This window comes from Schistocerca americana, unplaced genomic scaffold (genome assembly GCF_021461395.2).
Source record: "Schistocerca americana isolate TAMUIC-IGC-003095 unplaced genomic scaffold, iqSchAmer2.1 HiC_scaffold_601, whole genome shotgun sequence".
Lineage (NCBI taxonomy): Eukaryota > Metazoa > Arthropoda > Insecta > Orthoptera > Acrididae > Schistocerca > Schistocerca americana.
The window spans coordinates 27,501-32,500 of record NW_025726348.1 but is presented as its reverse complement, the minus strand read 5'-3'; the positions used below and the strand labels follow the sequence as shown (position 1 = coordinate 32,500).

General features: G+C 53.1%; 1 non-coding gene across 1 annotated transcript in view; it reads right to left on the bottom strand.

The window, feature by feature from the left end:
• Window positions 1-1,477, bottom strand: part of LOC124587395 — a 1,910-nt gene extending 433 nt beyond the window's left edge. The window contains exon 1 of the ribosomal RNA XR_006975500.1: window positions 1-1,477. This exon is cut by the window's left edge and continues 433 nt beyond it. This is a non-coding gene — a ribosomal RNA (small subunit ribosomal RNA).
• Between the last annotated feature and the right edge of the window lie 3,523 nt (window positions 1,478-5,000).

Here is a 5,000-nt window from a genome sequence, read left to right as displayed (position 1 = left end):
TCGCTGACAGCACGAAGGATGTCACGCGACTAGTTAGCAGGCTAGAGTCTCGTTCGTTATCGGAATTAACCAGACAAATCGCTCCACCAACTAAGAACGGCCATGCACCACCACCCACCGAATCAAGAAAGAGCTATCAATCTGTCAATCCTTCCGGTGTCCGGGCCTGGTGAGGTTTCCCGTGTTGAGTCAAATTAAGCCGCAGGCTCCACTCCTGGTGGTGCCCTTCCGTCAATTCCTTTAAGTTTCAGCTTTGCAACCATACTTCCCCCGGAACCCAAAAGCTTTGGTTTCCCGGAGGCTGCCCGCCGAGTCATCGGAGGAACTGCGGCGGATCGCTGGCTGGCATCGTTTATGGTTAGAACTAGGGCGGTATCTGATCGCCTTCGAACCTCTAACTTTCGTTCTTGATTAATGAAAACATACTTGGCAAATGCTTTCGCTTCTGTTCGTCTTGCGACGATCCAAGAATTTCACCTCTAACGTCGCAATACGAATGCCCCCGCCTGTCCCTATTAATCATTACCTCGGGTTCCGAAAACCAACAAAATAGAACCGAGGTCCTATTCCATTATTCCATGCACACAGTATTCAGGCGGGCTTGCCTGCTTTAAGCACTCTAATTTGTTCAAAGTAAACGTGCCGGCCCACCGAGACACTCACTCAAGAGCACCCTGGTAGGATTGCAACGGGGTCCGCCTCGGGACGCACGAGCACGCACGAGGCGCGTCGCACGCCTTCAGCTCGCCCCACCGGCAGGACGTCCCACGATACATGCCAGTTAAACACCGACGGGCGGTGAACCAACAGCGTGGGACACAAATCCAACTACGAGCTTTTTAACCGCAACAACTTTAATATACGCTATTGGAGCTGGAATTACCGCGGCTGCTGGCACCAGACTTGCCCTCCAATAGATACTCGTTAAAGGATTTAAAGTGTACTCATTCCGATTACGGGGCCTCGGATGAGTCCCGTATCGTTATTTTTCGTCACTACCTCCCCGTGCCGGGAGTGGGTAATTTGCGCGCCTGCTGCCTTCCTTGGATGTGGTAGCCGTTTCTCAGGCTCCCTCTCCGGAATCGAACCCTGATTCCCCGTTACCCGTTACAACCATGGTAGGCGCAGAACCTACCATCGACAGTTGATAAGGCAGACATTTGAAAGATGCGTCGCCGGTACGAGGACCGTGCGATCAGCCCAAAGTTATTCAGAGTCACCAAGGCAAACGGACCGGACGAGCCGACCGATTGGTTTTGATCTAATAAAAGCGTCCCTTCCATCTCTGGTCGGGACTCTGTTTGCATGTATTAGCTCTAGAATTACCACAGTTATCCAAGTAACGTGGGTACGATCTAAGGAACCATAACTGATTTAATGAGCCATTCGCGGTTTCACCTTAATGCGGCTTGTACTGAGACATGCATGGCTTAATCTTTGAGACAAGCATATGACTACTGGCAGGATCAACCAGGGAGCTGCGTCAACTAGAGCTGAGCAGCCGGCCGCCCGGGAGTGTGTCCCGGGGGCCCGCGCGAACACGCAAGCGTCCGCTCAATTATTCTGCAAACAGGAGGAGGCTGAGCTCCCCTGCACAATACACCTCGAAACCCTCTCAGGTCCCGGCGGCGCGCAGCGCCGTCCTAAGTACTTGGTCGGGTTCGAGAGAGGCGCAATCGCCCGGAGTTTGGCGAGTAGACGCTTTAGGTGCGACCACCCGTGCTCCCAACTGAGCTTGCCGCTGCCGACAGAGGCCCGGGAGCGTGCTGTCGTGGCATTGCCGGCGGGAGACAACACGCGCCACCTACGGTGGCCGGCAGCTCCAACGCCAGCGCCACAGAAGGACAAAAGCCCCACTTGGGTGCCGAAGCGAACTCTCCCAGCACAGCGCACGCGCCAACACGTCCGCACAGCTGCGATACAATCCACCTGCGAGAACCGCAGAGGCGACCGAGCAGCAGACGGCGTCGCGGCGCCGAGCGCCGGGCGGCGGCGCATCCTCAGCGCACACAGTCCTCAATCGGACCAGCACACTGCAGATGTCCACCGCGCTTCGCACCGGGCCCGCGAGGACCTACTTTGGCCGCACGGCGCCGCGTGCAGGGTGCGCCGGCGCGCAGCTGCGCCGCCTGCCGCCTCCGTCGGCCGGCGCGCCTGCCACTGGCCGCCCCCACCAGCCGGCTGTAGCGCGTGCGCCCACGCACCGCGCGGCCAGCACGCCGGAAGGCCCCCCCTCACCGGCCGGGGACGGTCCCACCCAGCCACCGCCGCGTATCGCTTCACACCCACATGCCATTCACGTTCGTGGGCATGGTGGGTATCGCTGAAACAACCGGTTGGTAGCTCAACCGATCGTCGCCATCACTGATTCACCTCTAGCGAGAACAACCGCACCACAACGGTTTACCAGTTCTTCATTTGCGTAACGTCACCAGCAAACGTAGACGTCCATCGCCATTTGCAAATTCAACGATTGTTGCATGCCTGTGTCAGGTGTCACGACACACTATGTCTGCCCACATACACGCAACAACATGTGCACGCTTCGCGAACACGTGGAAGGTGGCCCCCGTACGTATGCGATGTCCATTGCGCGAACGACTGTCAACCGGCCTCTGTCGCATGTCGCAGATGTGGAACGCAGTGCACCATGCTATCACGGTGTGTGAGAAGAGACGACTACGTCTGACAACACGCGCCACTACATCAACAGACGGCTCATGCTGATCGCCATCCACGGCATACCATACTGCAATCCAGCTCTTATAGGGAGACGACACGTAGCTGAGTGCACAATATTTGGACCGTATGGTTCGCCGTTGTTGGCGCAGTCGTGGTACGGTCACACATGTACCACGATGTATCATTCAGTACATGAGGACCAATGTGCGGTACAGTGTGTGATTTGGACGTACAACATCAGCGGACAGTTGCCACAAGCCGTACCACAACGTAGGCTGTGCTTCGCCATGCGAATGCCAATGAACAACTGCGAAGGGCATTGAGCATGTACGTCCTGCCGCCATCCGCATTACAGTGTATAGCTGCAAGGTGTTTAACATGAAGCGATACTCTGGGGACCGGGCAGTGCGAGTAGCAAACTATATTGCGGGGGTTGCAGTTAGGCAACACTACACTAATTTAACGCGTCGTATGACAATTACAGAGCAGGTTAAGGCCCAACGTGTGTTGGGTTAAGGCCCAACGTGTGTTGGGTTAAGGCCCAACGTGTGTTGGGTTAAGGCCCAACGTGTGTTGGGTTAAGGCCCAACGTGTGTTGGGTTAAGGCCCAACGTGTGTTGGGTTAAGGCCCAACGTGTGTTGGGTTAAGGCCCAACGTGTGTTGGGTTAAGGCCCAACGTGTGTTGGGTTAAGGCCCAACGTGTGTTGGGTTAAGGCCCAACGTGTGTTGGGTTAAGGCCCAACGTGTGTTGGGTTAAGGCCCAACGTGTGTTGGGTTAAGGCCCAACGTGTGTTGGGTTAAGGCCCAACGTGTGTTGGGTTAAGGCCCAACGTGTGTTGGGTTAAGGCCCAACGTGTGTTGGGTTAAGGCCCAACGTGTGTTGGGTTAAGGCCCAACGTGTGTTGGGTTAAGGCCCAACGTGTGTTGGGTTAAGGCCCAACGTGTGTTGGGTTAAGGCCCAACGTGTGTTGGGTTAAGGCCCAACGTGTGTTGGGTTAAGGCGCAACATAGGTTAGGTTAAGGCGCAACATAGGTTAGGTTAAGGCGCAACATAGGTTAGGTTAAGGCGCAACATAGGTTAGGTTAAGGCGCAACATAGGTTAGGTTAAGGCGCAACATAGGTTAGGTTAAGGCGCAACATAGGTTAGGTTACGGCGCAACATAGGTTAGGTTAAGGCGCAACATAGGTTAGGTTAAGGCGCAACATAGGTTAGGTTACGGCGCAACATAGGTTAGGTTAAGGCGCAACATAGGTTAGGTTAAGGCGCAACATAGGTTAGGTTAAGGCGCAACATAGGTTAGGTTAAGGCGCAACATAGGTTAGGTTAAGGCGCAACATAGGTTAGGTTAAGGCGCAACATAGGTTAGGTTAAGGCGCAACATAGGTTAGGTTAAGGCGCAACATAGGTTAGGTTACGGCACAACATAGGTTAGGTTAAGGCGCAACATAGGTTAGGTTAAGGCGCAACATAGGTTAGGTTAAGGCGCAACATAGGTTAGGTTATGGCGCAACATAGGTTAGGTTACGGCGCAACATAGGTTAGGTTACGGCGCAACATAGGTTAGGTTAAGGCGCAACATAGGTTAGGTTAAGGCGCAACATAGGTTAGGTTAAGGCGCAACATAGGTTAGGTTAAGGTGCAACATAGGTTAGGTTAAGGCGCAACATAGGTTAGGTTAAGGCGCAACATAGGTTAGGTTAAGGCGCAACATGGGTTAGGTTAAGGCGCAACATGGGTTAGGTTAAGGCGCAACATGGGTTAGGTTAAGGCGCAACATGGGTTAGGTTAAGGCGCAACATGGGTTAGGTTAAGGCGCAACATGGGTTAGGTTAAGGCGCAACATGGGTTAGGTTAAGGCGCAACATGGGTTAGGTTAAGGCGCAACATGGGTTAGGTTAAGGCGCAACATGGGTTAGGTTAAGGCGCAACATGGGTTAGGTTAAGGCGCAACATGGGTTAGGTTAAGGTACAATATGGGTTAGGTTAAGGTACAATATGGGTTAGGTTAAGGTACAATATGGGTTAGGTTAAGGTACAATATGGGTTAGGTTAAGGTACAATATGGGTTAGGTTAAGGTACAATATGGGTTAGGTTAAGGTACAATATGGGTTAGGTTAAGGTACAATATGGGTTAGGTTAAGGTACAATATGGGTTAGGTTAAGGTACAATACGGGTTAGGTTAAGGTACAATACGGGTTAGGTTAAGGTACAATACGGGTTAGGTTAAGGTACAATACGGGTTAGGTTAAGGTACAATACGGGTTAGGTTAAGGTACAATACGGGTTAGGTTAAGGTACAATACGGGTTAGGTT